This window comes from Palaemon carinicauda, chromosome 5 (genome assembly GCF_036898095.1).
Source record: "Palaemon carinicauda isolate YSFRI2023 chromosome 5, ASM3689809v2, whole genome shotgun sequence".
In the NCBI taxonomy this organism is placed as follows: Eukaryota; Metazoa; Arthropoda; class Malacostraca; order Decapoda; family Palaemonidae; genus Palaemon; species Palaemon carinicauda.
In genome coordinates this window covers 89,793,703-89,808,475 of record NC_090729.1, presented here as the reverse complement: position 1 = coordinate 89,808,475, position 14,773 = coordinate 89,793,703, and the positions used below count along the sequence as shown (strand labels likewise).

The following is a 14,773-nucleotide window of genomic DNA, read 5'->3' as shown; positions in this document are numbered from 1 at the left end:
TCAACTCTGTTGCCCGACAGAAATCTACGGTCGGGATACGCCAGCGATCGCTATACAGGTGGGGGTGTACACAACAGCGCCATCTGTGAGCAGGTACTCAAGTACTTCTTGTCAACAAGAACTCAATTTTCTCCTCGGTCCACTGGTTCTCTATGGGGAGGAAGGGCGGGTCCTTAAATTCATGATCATCGGGTAAGTATATTCAAAAATTTATTTTACTAATGAAAATAACATTTTTCAATATTAATCTTACCCGATGATCATGTAGCTGATTCACACCCAGGGTGGTGGGTGGAGACCAGCATACATGTTAACAAAGAAGCTAAGTATCCCGTATCTTATTTTAGCCGTTATTCAAAATAACAAACATAAAATAAATAAGTACCTGGTAAGGAAGTCGACTTGAACCATTACTCTGCCTTTTTAAGTACGTCTTCCTTACTGAGCCTAGCGATCCTCTTAGGATGCTGAGCGACTCCTAGGTGCTGAAGTATTAAGGGCTGCAACCATACTAAAGGACCTCATCACAACCTCTAATCTAGGCGCTTCTCAAGAAAGAATTTGACCACCCGCCAAATCAACCAGGATGCGGAAGGCTTCTTAGCCTTCCGGACAACCCAGAAATATTTCAAGAGAAAGATTAAAAAGGTTCTGGAATTAGGGAATTGTAGTGGTGGAGCCCCCACCACTACTGCACTCGTTGCTACGAATGGTCCCAGAGTGTAGCAGTTCTCGTAAAGAGACTGGACATTCTTAAGATAAAAGACGCGAACACTGATTAGCTTTTCCAAAAGGTTGCGTCGAAAATATTTTGCAGAGATCTATTTTATTAAAAGGTCACGGAAGTTGTGATAGCTCTAACTTCGTGTGTCCTTACCTTCAGCCAAGCTTGGTCTTCCTCATTCAGCAGGGAATGAGCTTCTCGTATTAACAGTCTGAAAATAATAGGATAAAGAATTCTCTGACATAGGCAAAGATGAATTCTTAACTGAACACCATAAAGCTTCAGACGGGCCTCATAAAGGTTTTTAAAAAAAAACTTAAGAGCTCTACAGGACATAATACTCTTTCTAGTTCCTTTCCAACCATATCGATAAGTTTGGAATAACGAACGATATTGGTCAAGGCCGAGAAGGCAGCTCGTGTTTGGCTAGAAAACCAAGATGTAGAACATGTAGCCGTTTCGGATGAAAATCCGATGTTCTTGCTGAAGGCATGAATCTCACTGACTCTTTTAGCTGGTAAAGCATATCAGGAAAAGAGTCTTGAAGGTGAGATCTTTCAGGGAGGCTGATTGAAGTGGTTCGAACCTGTCTAACATAAGGAATCTTAGAACCACGTCTAAATTCCAACCAGGTGTAACCAAACGACGCTCCTTCGTGGTCTCAAAAGACTTAAGGAGGTCCTGTAGATCTTTATTGTTAAAAAGATCTAAGCCTCTGTGACGGAAGACTGATGCCAACAAGCTTCTGTAACCCTTGAAAGTGGGAGCTGAAAGAGATCGCTCTTTTCTCAGATATAAGAGGAAGTCAGCTATTTGAGTTACAGAGGTACTGGTCGAGGATACGGATACTGACTTGCACCAGTTTAGGAAGATTCCCCACTTCGATTGGTAGACTCTAAGGGTGGATGTTCTCCTTGCTCTAACAATCGCTCCGGTTGCCTCCTTCGAAAAACCTCTAGTTCTCGAGAGTCTTTCGATACTCTGAAGGCAGTGAGACGAAGAGCGTGGAGGCCTTGGAGTACCTTCTTACGCGTGGCAGACGTAGCAGGTCCACCCTTAGGGAAAGAGTTCTGGGAACGTCTACTAGCCATCGAAGTACCTCGGTAAGTTATTCTCTCGCGGGCCAACTTTGTCCCAACGTGAGAGGCGAACTTCTGCAGTACCTTGTTGACAAACTAGAACGGAGGGAATGCATATAGATCTAGATGAGACTAATCTAGTAGAAAGGCATCTAAAAGAACCACTGCTGGGTCTGTTGAGAGCCTCTTGGACATCGAGGTTGCAAAGAGATCCATGGTTGGATGGCCCCAAGTGACCCAAAGTCTCTTGCATACATCTCTGTGGAGGGTCCAATATGTTGGAATTATTGTCCCTTCCTACTGGGACAAACTGCTAAGACATTCAAGTTGCCTTGGAAGAAATTTGTTACTAGTGAAAAGTCAAGACCTGTTGAACAGGAGAGGAGGTCACTAGCGAACTCGCACCATGTCAAAGAGTAGGTCCCTCCTTGCTAGGAGATGAACATCAAAGCAGGGAGTTGTCCGTGTTGACCTCCATACTTTGTCTTGAAGGAGAGACCTGAAGCTTTTCCAGGTCAGACTTACTGCCAGAAGCTTCTTGCAGTTACAATGCATTGTCCTTTGACGCGAGTTCCATAATCCCGAGCATTCCCTACCGCCTAAGGTCGCACCCCAGCCTACGTCCGATGCGTCTGAGAAGAGAACGTGGTTGGGAGTCAGAACAGTCAGGGGAAGACCCTATAAAAGGTTGATAAAGTCCTTTCCTCAGGTTAGACCAGACTTATCTTCCGGAAACCGGGATCGAGACCGCTTGTAGCGTCTTGTCCTTTTCCAGTGAAGAGCTAGATGAAACCGAAGAGGACGGAGGTGTAGTCTTCCAAGTGACACCAAATGCACCACGGATGACAGTGTCCTAACCAGACTCATCCACAGCCTGACAGGACCGTATTCCTTCTTCAGCATCTTCTGGATGGATAGCAGGGCTGGGGATTGATCTTCTCGTTCAGCCACGTCCTCATCAGAGGGTTCCTCATCCGAAACTGATGAGGAAACGGCCACGGAGTGGGCAACGTCTGACTCGCTGAATCCGGTCGCACTGGTGGATGCGTGACGGAGCCGGACACAAGATCATGGTACTGCTGCACAGTCTGTGAACTGTCAACCATGGGGAAGCGAGGAAGTACAGCGACAACCCGAAACTGTCTAGACAGTCTGGGTAGTACAGACAACTCCTTATCGGGTTGCTGAGGTTGCCGCACTGCGTCACAACAAGTCACCTCTGCTGGTTGTTGAACGTCTTCCCAGTGACACACTGACTCCGTAAAAAATCCTCTATCAAGGACTAAGCTTGGACTGCATGTCTTGCAACAAAGCCCAAGGTCTATGGGAGCAGGTGTGGCAACAGACGGGGTTAGCGACTGAAGCGGAACCATTTACCCTCCCTGGAAGCATGTTATGCTTAAATAAAAGTCCATAGGAGGCTAAGCAGCTTAAGGCTCCTCTCCAAATGACAGAGTCCTCAAGGGAATATCAGAAGGAGGGAGAACATCACTTTCTCATCTACAGGAACCATATTCGAGAAAAGCTAGGTTCTCTCAGTGAGGGTTTCACTGGTGCAAAAGCAGCAGACCAGAAGGCAACGTATGAAACTGCTTGACAGTCTGTGAACTGTCAAAAACTGAACTGTCAACCACAACAGGAGCGTGAGGACATACAGCACTGGTGTATAAGTAGCAGACCAGAAGGCAACGTCATGTAACTGTATGACAGTTTGTGAGTTGGCAACAACCAAAGTTGTGTGGGGAAGCCTCAACTCCTGACTGACTAGTTTGCTGCTGGCGAGTGGCGGTAACCACAGTGTGTTGCGGAGGCTGACACACCGTGTCAAAACACGGCAGCTTGTGGTAGCTCACGCACGGCAACGGAGTGCTCTGTGTGTGGGAGTCATCATACATCTGGCAGGGTTGACTTGTGCATGGGTGGAGGAGCTCTCACAACAAGAGTGTGAGAGCAGGAAGCCATGCCGGGCGCACAACCGTGGGAGGTGTAGGCCCACGGGTGCATCGTCAACTCTCTCCGCAGTCGGAGTGTGGGAGCTGGCAACAACAAAAGCAGAGTGCTGGAGCGTGGGAGGGGCTGCGGTGGGTTGAGGAGCATGCGGTATGGTATGCGGAGCATGCTGTAAGGTATGCGGCTCATGCTGCATGGTATGCGGAGCATGCTGTAAGGTATGCAGAGCATGCTGCATGGTATGCGGAGCATGCTGTAAGGTATGCAGAGCATGCTGCATGGGCTGCGGAGAATGCCGCATAGTGCTGGAACCCGGCAGCTCTACAGAACCTTCCCACTGCTGATGCGGTAGCTCACGCATGTTAGCAGATGGTGCAGCAAGAACATGCGTCTGGCAGGGTGGACTGCGCACCGGTGGTGGAGCTCTCACAGGTGGAGGGTGGCAGCAGGCAGCCGCAGTATCTGCTGAGCGCACAACCTCGGCGGGTTGTAGGTTAACAGGTGCATTGTCAACCTTCCAGCATGATACTCCTGCATGAAGGAGCAAGCTGAGACTGTATAGTCTGCAGCATGGACCACTAGGGTCTATGAAAGACAACGACAAACGGAGCTACTGTCCGTTGTGACTGAGGGTCTAAAACCGCTGGTGCGGCAACAGACGGAGTTACTGCCTGTTGCGGTACCACCTTGCCTCTCTTGGGAGGTGTGCCGTTGTCGTACTGCAGCAAGTCCGAACTGACCCAGTGGCTACACCTAGGCCGTTGGACTTGCGCGGAAGGGACCGACTTGCACTTAAAAGCTGCAAGATTTGGTCCATGGTTTCTGCGAGAAACCTCTTCCGCAGACGAGGAATAAATGGGCTCTCTCGTCTTTGTGTGGGTGGGGTGATCACGTCGGCAACGTGTGTGGATACACCCGAAACCACGGAGGGAAACGTCTGTTCGTTGATCAAGGCCTGTGGAACCCATAAGTCCTTCGACATTACTTCTCCCCTGGGCTTGGGAGCTTGTAAGAGGTATCGGACTAGGTGAACAACTGGCACGAACAGATGAACCCTCGAACGCAACACTGTAACACTTTGCGCATATCACTTTATCACTTTTGATTTTCTGTTTGCACTTATTTCACTGAACTCGAAACTTTAAGTGGTTTGTACCTGAAACACGCAATCCTATCCTTCATTAAAAGGTAGTAATTGCGAAAACAGTATTACAATGTAACAGAAAAACATAATGAAAGATAAAGAATTCAGTGGCTGGAAAAGAGACTAAACACTAGATCAAATAAACTACGTTTAAAATCTCTCACCGCATAAAGCCTGGGAACAAGAATAAAACTCTAGAAACGTTTTACCTTCTTCCCCTATAGCGACTAGGGAGAAGAGCAAAAAAAAACGAGAACAACGTTACCCGCTTGAACGAAACGTTTATCCTCCTCTCTCTCCCTCCGTCTCTATCTCTCTCTCTCTCTCTCTCTTGACTCAGAACCTGAGAGATGAGCCCAATTATATATATCGTTAAAACATATTATTTGTTAAAGGAAAAACACTGAAAGGTTTCCCAAATAAAAAGTTCCTTTATTAGAATTAAAACCATTTAAGCCAAGAAAGAATGAACGAAACGCTAGAATCGGTTTACTCTTACTGCAACGTGAAACCGTGAAATACTCTCTCTCTATCGTAACGATAGAGTGCAAGTTGAACGTTCTGAACGTCAACAACTGCGGAGACTAAACAAAACGTTAGTTCAACTTTGAAAACAGTACGAGACTATCACAGACATTCTTTCAAAAACCTTAAAATTAAAATAGCATAAATTCTTAACAGGAAAAACTATATGACGGGCTAAATGTTAATTAACTTCGGTTCCAAGTAAGGACCGCCTACTATTAGGAAAGGTCGCATATAAACAAACATAAAAATTAATTTTTATAAGTTTATAATAAATGGAAGTTAATCGAAGAGGCCTATAAATGGCGGAGAGATATAAAATAAATCTATAACTTTGTTAAGCAAAATTACCAAAAACCTAAACACACTTCCGTCTAAGGGAAGGGTGGGTATAAAAAGTGAAAGAGAGTCTATACTCTCTTCGACACCAACACTTCCGTCTAAGGGAAGGGTCGGCCATTTAAAAGTGAAAGAGAGTCCATACTCTCTTCGTCACCATAATTAAATCAAATTAATTCCAAAAGCTTGCTAAGCTAATGATAAAGCTTCCTGAATAGCGAAGGCTAAACTCTAGAGCAAATACATCACCAAATCGTGAACAATAACTCCAGAATCAACAGCGTATCCAAGTAGGTCTTGCCGGTGGCACGACAGAGGAAAAATTGAGTTCTTGTTGACAATAAGTACTTGAGTACCTACTCACAGATGGCGCTGTTGTGTACACCCCCACCTGTATAGCGATCGCTGGCGTATCCCGACCGTAGATTTCTGTCGGGCAACAGAGTTGACAGCTACATGATCATCGGGTAAGATTAATATTGAAAAATGGAGTTTGAGGAGAACGAGCGGTTAAGGTGTCATGAGTTGGAGATGGCGAAATTAAATATAGAGATGGCTAGGTTGCAGGGGGCCAATTTGATAAGTTCCCCTAAAGATGCCTTCCTAGATCGGTTTAACATAGGTGCTGCACTAAAATTGGTGCCGGTGTTTGACGAAAAGAATGTCCGAGTTCTTCAAGGCATTTGAGCGTGTGGCCTCCTAAATTGTCTTGACCCGCAGAAATGTGGACTGTATTAATACAGTGTAGGTTAGTGGGCAAGGCAATGCGGGTGTATAATGCCTTGGAGGAAGGAGTAGCTTGGGATTACCAGAAGGTAAATGCCTTAATTTTAAAGTCTTACCACTTGGTTCCTGAGGCCTACCACCTCTGGTTTTGCAACTATACGAAACACCCTGCGCAGTCTTTCGTGGAGTTTGCGCACGTCAAGGAGGAACAGTTCGACGACTGGCTGAAAAGTCGTCAGATAGTCCCTTTCGCTGCCTTGTGTGAACTGTTGCTCCTTGAGGAGTTTAAGAAGGCCTGTAGCAGGGAGTTGAGAGATCACCTGGAGGAGGTAAAAAGTGTGAAATTGAGTAGTGTCGGTCAGTTAGCGGATGGATTTATATTGACTCACCGTTCAGGTAGCGGTAGTTTTACTTATAAGACTTTAGATAATCAAACATCTTACTCCCCTAATGGTGGCAGGAGAGGGGAAACCTCCTCGTCGACTCCCCATATCCCTAATAATGGTAATATTAATTCTAATTCTTTTTCAGGTGATAGGGATGTGGGTAGAGTCCAAGGAGGGCCTCCTCCCCCTAAAGGTTTTGCTAATAGAGACTTCCCAGGTGGGGGAAATAACAGGTATAATGAGAATAGAAGCTTAGGCCATAAAGGAAGCTGTTTTTGGTGCAACAAGCCCCGGCATTTCCAAAACCAGTGTAATGCTCGTAGGACGTACCTACAGCACAATAATCAAAGTCCTGTAGCTTTGGTTAATAATAAGTCAGAGGTTAGTAGCAGTAGTACTGTAAACAGACCTGTAGTAGATGGGAGTAGTTTAGTAAATAGTAGTAAGCCTAATGCTCCTAATCCCCAATCGTGACTCAAGTACGACAAATATGTGTGGCCTGGAAAGTTGATTTTTAACTCTCGTGTTCTCCAGGGGAAGGTTTTCCGGATTCAGTTATGTCCGCTCCTTTGGTTAATGTCCACATGTCTTTTCCAAGATAAGATCGCGTCACTGAGTTGGCTGTGGTGGATAGTCTACCTATCCCGGGTATTGATGGTATCCTGGGAAATGATATCCTGGATAGTGAAGGATGGGAGCTGTTCCCTATATTATCAGTAAATGCTAATCCCGTGGCTGTAATGACTAGGTCCGTAGCAAAGGCTGCTAATTTACTTGATGTGGAGAGCAATGATGACTTAAATGTTAAGTAGCGTAGAGTTAGATGTTCTAAGGCCCGGGCCAGTAGAGAGTAGTTGTAGTGATGTAGTTAATATGAAACTTGATTGGGACAGAGCTGCTTTTATTAAAGGTCATAAAGATGAATTTAATTTTGATTTGGGGGATATTTGGGCGATGTTGAGGATCTGATTAAACCTAGGTTTGGAGTTGTAAAGGGCTTATTATATAGGTTTAGTCGTCCCGCATCTGATAATTTAAATGAAACTGGTCGGATGGAAAAGATTGTGGTACCTTCTCAATTCAGAAATTCTGTTTTGGAGTTAGCTCATACTAAATTTTTTTTTAGGTCATTTGGGTGTTAAAAACTTTTCATAGCCTGGCTAGGTATTTTTGGTGGCCTGGAATTGAGTGTGAAGCAGTTTATCAGTGTGAGACTTGTCAGGTTATGGGTAAAATAAATCAGGGGATCCCTAAAGCCCCATTGCATCCCATACCTGCTATAGGTGATCCATTTTCTGAGTTAGTAAATGATGTGGCAGGTCCCTTACCCAAAACTAAAACAGGTTACTTATGTTTACTACCATAGATAGAGCCTCTCGCTTTCCTGAAGCTATACCTATGAGGCGTATTACTTTCAAAGTTGTCTTTGAAAAATTAATGGATTTCTTTTCCAGGTATGGTCTTCCTCGTGTAATTCAGACCCACTACGGGAAGAATTTCACGAGTAAGGTATTTAGAGGTAAGTGTGCTGAACTGGCCATTCAGCAAGTTACCAGCATACCTTATCACCTGGAGAGTCAAGGGGTGGTGGAAAGGTTCCACCAAACCATCAAGTCTGTCCTGAAGAAACATGGTTATAGTCATGATAGTGACTGGGACAAAGCCCTCCTTTTAGCCCTTTTTGCTATCAGGAATCACCCTAACTCTTCCACTGGTGTAGCTCCTTTCGAGTTGGTATTTAGGCACAAGTTTCGTGGACCACTGGAAATTGTTTTTGAAATGCTCAAATCCAACCGGAAGGAGGAAATAAATGTTAAAAGGTTTGTGGAAGACCTGAAGGGAAGAATGGTTAGTGCCTGGAAGTTTGCCAGGGAAAATTTGGAATGGTCCCAGTCACTAATGAAGAACAACTTTGACAAAAAGGTAAAGGTACGTTCATTTGAACCTGGGGAGTTGGTTTTAGTGCTGAGTATGGACCCGGATAGTTTTCTTGAACCAAGATATAAGGACCCTTGGAAGGTTTTGAGGAAACCGTCTGAGGTTAACTATGAAATTGGGGCTCCGGGTTCAGCCGTAAATGTAGAATATTTCATGTTAATCGTCTGAAACCTTATATTGGTGAGCAAAGTGATCCATTAGCGATAGTGTCCAAGCCTGTGTCTGTAGTATTGGATGTGCCTCCCGAGGACTCTGACGAGTTAGGGTGTCAGTTTCCTCGGATGCATTGGGTAAAAGTATGCAAAATTTGGAGATGTTAAAAAGTAGTTCAGATCATTTAGATGTTAACAAACAGGAGGATATGCTTAATTTAATTTATTTCTTTTCCTATCTTTTTTAGGATGCTCCAGGTAGGAAAATATTTTAAGTCATGACGTTGATGTAGATAATGCTTTCCCTGTGAAGCAGAGTCCTTACCGGCTGAACCCAGTAAATTGGGATTTGGTCAGTAAGGAGATAGAATATATGTTGAAACATAACCTAACTCAACCATCTGTAAGTCCCTGGAGATCTCCTATTGTATTAGTAAAGAAAGTAGACGTTAAGTTCCGCATGTGTGTGGACTACCGTAAAATGAACATCAATACGAAAAATTATTCTTTTCCTCTCCCTCGTATTGATGATTGTCTGGATCGGATTGGTTCTACCAAAATTATTATTAAGCTGGATCTTCTAAAGGGTTATTGGCAGGTTCCATTGTCCGACAGAGCTCGTGAAATATCAGCATTTGTCACTCCGTTTGACCTACAAGAGTGTAAGGTTATGCCTTTTGGAACGAAAAATGCTGCATGTACAGTGAACCCTCGTTTATCGCGGTAGATAGGTTCCAGACGCGGGCGCTATTGGTGAAAATCCGCGAAGTAGTGACATCATATTTACCTATTTATTTAACATGTATATTCGGACTTTTAAAACCTTCCCTTGTACGTAGTGCTGTTAACAAACCACCCTTTAATGTACAGAACACTTAATGCATGTACTACAGCACCCTAAACTAAAACAGGCACAAATATTAAAGGCGATTTTATATCATGCGTTTCCTAAACACCTAAAAAGCACGATAAAAAATGGCAACCAATGTTTTGTTTACGTTTATCTCTGATCATAATGAAGAAACAAACTCATTTAGTGTACACATATATGTATAGGTTAGTTTTTGCATCGATTATATTGATTATACAGTACTGTATGTTGATTTTTTTATTACCAATGTTTTAGTTTACGTATTTTCTTAGGACTTTCCAAATGAAATGTTTTTCTTTATGACGCCGCCTGAAACGACGGCGTGTACGACCAGTAAACAACCACGCTCAGAATAAACAAGGCATTTAACGCGCATGATGATAGTGATAAATAATGATACAGTACATACAGTATTTACAGTAAAAGCATTTACAAAATATGTTACCTTACAAATATAATTTATACAGTATTGTACGTAGCAAAGCAGGAAAACAATTTACGAGAGCGAGAGAGAGAGAGAGAGACAGAGAGAGAGAGAGAGAGAGAGAGAGAGAGAGAGATTGTTTTACGTACGTAAATGTAAATTTTAAACAAAAAAAATATGATAGGTTACAACATGTAGACTTTTAAAACCTTCCCTTTAACTTAATGCATACAGTACGTACAGTACTAAACTATAAAACAGGCACAAATACAGTTTTAGAATGTACAGTAAGTATATTAAAGTAAAAAATAAAGATTGTTACTGTACTCACCACGAAAGAAGTTGAAGAAAAACTTGTATGATGATGGCGATGAATTTGCTGCACAGTAGAAATGATGATGATGAAGCTGATGATGTGTTCTACTGTGCAGCCAGGTAGTATTTTACGTCTCTTCAGACGGAGGTGTCTTTTCCTGGGACACCTCTTCAACTTCTTCCAGGGAAACTTCTTCAATTTCTTCTGAAGGCGTACTAGCAGGAGGAACTGGCTCTTTTTTGCGAGGCTGGAAGAACATTGTGATCGGAAGTTGTTGCCGCTGCTTCTTTTTTCGATCCAAGAGCATTTTGTAGGGAGTCATGTCTTCATCGATCTTGTTGCAGAATTGCATCGAGCGAACCATATCCTCGTCCCACTCTTGCAACATTTCTTTCAACTCCTTCGCATGGTTGCAGGCCTTGGCAAGCCGTTCTAATGTTAAGCCCGTTTCTTCGACATTTTCTTGGGTCTCTTCCTGGGTATCACTCTCTTCTTCACTTGCCGATTTCGTCAGGTCTTCGAGGTCTGCGTCAGTTAGGGGCTGGGAATGGCAGTCCAACAACTCGTCGACGTCTTCAGTCGTCATGTCGCCAAACCCGTCACCTCCAATTATGGCAGCCAACTGCACAGATTTCCGTATTACAGAGTGTTGGATTTCCGACGGAGTAAATCCCTTGTCGTCGTAAACAATATCGGGCCACAACTTCTTCCAGCTCGCATTCACGGTTGCAGGTTTCATCTCTTGAAGTGCCTTCTGAATATTCTGCAGGCACGTGGCTATGGTGTACTGCCGCCAGTACGCCTTCAAGTTAAAATCTTCATCCTCGTCATCTTGGGCAGCATCCACACACGCAACGAGGTCCGCCAAGGTGTTCTTCGTGTAGAGGGCCTTGAACGCCCTGATAACCCCCTGGTCCATCGGTTGAATTAATGACGTGGTGTTGGGTGGCAGGAACTCAACCTGAATGCCCTCATGCGACAGGTCAGTTGCGTGTCCACCAGCGTTATCCATAAGGAGAAGGATCTTGAATGGCAAGCCCTTCTCTAAGAGATATTTGCTGACTTGCGGGATAAAACACTGATGGAACCAGTTGGAGGTCAGCATCTTCGTAATCCATGCTTTTTGATTATGCATCCAGTACACGGGAAGGAGATTCTTATTTTTATTTTTCAAAGCGCGAGGATTTTTCGACTTATAAATAAGCCCCGGCTTTAACAAAAATCCAGCAGCATTGCCACACATCACGAGGGTAACGCGATCCTTGAATGCTTTAAAGCCAGAGCCTTTGGCTTCCTCTTTGAACAGGAAAGTTCGCGACGGCATTCTCTTCCAAAACAAGCCGGTCTCATCCATATTAAAGACTTGTTCCGGCTTGTATCCACCTTCGGCGATAATATTCTTGAACGTCTGGTTCACGTAAGTTTCAGCAGCGGCAGTGTCAGCGGAAGCAGACTCCCCATGCAGGGAAACGCTTTTCAGGGCGAAGCATTTCTGAAACTTCGCGAACCATCCTTTACTGGCGGAAAAAACGTTTCTGAGGCTGGGAATCAGTGGATGTCCCTGGTTGAGGATCATCTGCATCATCATCATCTTCAGCATGGTTGCCGTCGTCGTCTTTAGGTTCCTTTGCAGCAAAATTCTCATATTAGCTCAAAGCCTTTGTTTGGATGGTGTTCGTATCCAACGCTATGTTCTTCTTCCGGCAGTCGGCAATCCACACAGCTAAAGCACCTTCCATGCGTACGATCGTTTTATTACGCGTTGTAACGACTCGCTTCGCTAATCTGCTAAAGGTGATTGCAGCCATCTTTCTAATGTTCGCCTCGTCCTTCTTGATATAGCAAACAGTAGATTCGTTGATGCTAAAATGGCAGCCAGCGGACGCGTAACTTCTACCATCTTTAAACATGTCGAGAAGCGTAACCTTCTCAGCTATCGTCATCATCCTTCGGTGGCGTTTAGGCTCACTACCAGCCTTAAGAGAAGCAGAACGCTTGGGAGCCATTACAGTAGGATTTACAGTAACAAAAAGTTCAACTTAAAAAAGTCGCACACAGCACAGATTCACACACTTAAGAACGTCTACTCAGCGATATGCGGTAACAGAGAGTGGACGATCCAGCCCCGCGAGAACTTAGATGCTGCGGGTAGGAGATGCGGGCAAAACACCAATCACAGGCTAGATAACAAAACTTGAGTTCTGATTCGTCATCTATCAGCGCTTGAACCAATCACAACCCGTCTTACAGTACTATGATGCGTAGGTTACCTACTCACGGAAGATGCCCCGCGCATACCGAACGTACGTAGATTAAGTAAATACCGTAATAATAATAAATAATGATAATAATACTGTACAGTAATAATAATAATAATAATGATAACAACAATAACAATAATAATTTTATTAACAACAACAACAATAATAATAATAATAAAAATAATAATAATACAGCTTTACGTACGCTATTTTACGCCTCTCTCTCTCTCTCGTACGCTTATTCGAAATGTGATTTTTGCAACAAAGAATATTATTGGATGCAGTACTACGTACGTATATATAGAAGATTCATGGAAAAGAAGCACATCCATTACAGTACACCATTCTAATATGGTATGACTGCATCTGATTTGCGTTTCTTGTTCGATTTAATTTTACTACGTACTGTATACAGTACTGAATTATCGTATGATCACATTCTCTTTTCGTGTTTTATTTCTTTCTGTGCTGAATTATATATCATATGTAATGCAATGAACAATCAGTAAGAAAAGATATTACTAATTACAGTATTAATGGAATTATAGGTAACAAAATATCGTACAGTGATACCTCGGTACTCGACCATAATCCGTTCGAGATCCGTGTTCGACCTCCGATTTGTTCGAGTACCGAATTTTTTTTCCCCATAAGAAATAATGGTATATATTCTATTCCGTTCCCAAGCACTCGAACAGGCCCAAAATATTAATAAAACGTGTACCTAAACAACAATAATTATCTAAATGTGTATGAAATTGGTCAGAAAATCCTATAAAACAATTTTAAACCATTTACTGTACTAAAATAAAACAATTTTAAAACCATTTTCTGTACTGTAGTGAACATACCTTTGAGCAGCGGTTCGATGGCATACAGGGATGGATGTGGAGAGGATGGAAGGGGGAGGTTACTGCTTGGAAGGAGAGTCCCCTTCCATGATGTGGCGGGGTAGTTCTCCTTCAGGAGTTGTTTCTCTCTCCAATGAAAGGGTGGGCAGATCTATTTCAGGGGTTTCTTCTCTTCTTTGTCTCTTCTTTGGAGGAGAAACAGGCTTTGATGTAGCAGCTTTCTTTTCTTTTGTGAAAAACTGGTCTATTGTTAATTGTTTCTTCCTCCTCTGCAGTATTCTTCGAAAATGATACATGACACTATCATTAAACATATGCACTGCCCGGTTTGCTACTGCAATTTCTGGGTGGTATTTTTCAGCAAAAGCCTGCACATCTGCCCACTTGGAACAAATTTCATTGATGAGAGAACTTGGAACATCCTCCCTTACCTCATCCTCTTCTGAAGATTCCTGCCTAGTAACACGATGAATACCTGTTCTATTACGAAACTTTTCAAACCAACCCCTGCTCGCTTTAAATGTAAATGAATCACTTTCACTGGTACTCGGACTTTTCTTCACTAATTCTTCATAGATATGCAACGCTTTTTCACAAATGAACGCTTCACTAACACTTTCCCCCGGCCAACTGTTTTTCTTTAATAAATATTAAAAGCAACTTTTCCATCTCCTCAATCACTTGTGGCCTTTGCTTAGTTACCGCCGTAACTCCCGTTGCAACATTCGCCTTCTTAATCATTTCTTTATGCTTTAAAAACGTAGAAATGGTCGACTTCGCCATTCCGTATTCTACCGCTAAATCGGACACTCGTACACCATTCTCATATTTCGCTATAATTTCCTTCTTCAACTCGATCGTTGTTCGCACTGTTTTCCTCTTCTCCTTCCCCTTAACACTCATTACTTTCTTGGGACTCATTATGAAAGCTAAAAAAGCAATTAAAAGCACTGAAAATCACTAAATCACAACGAATGCTGATCGCGCGTTGTCTGAGTGACGCTCTCGAGAGAACTGATGCTTCCCGAACAAGCGAGAGTGGCCGAGATGGCGCGATCATCACAAAGCCCATGCGGTCGTCACGTGT

At 43.4% G+C, this 14,773-nt stretch overlaps 1 protein-coding gene across 1 annotated transcript in view; it reads right to left on the bottom strand.

The window, feature by feature from the left end:
• Positions 1 to 14,773, bottom strand: part of LOC137641369 (ubiquitin-conjugating enzyme E2 N) — a 417,577-nt gene that overhangs the window by 190,451 nt on the left and 212,353 nt on the right. The gene's annotated exons all lie outside the window — the stretch shown is intronic.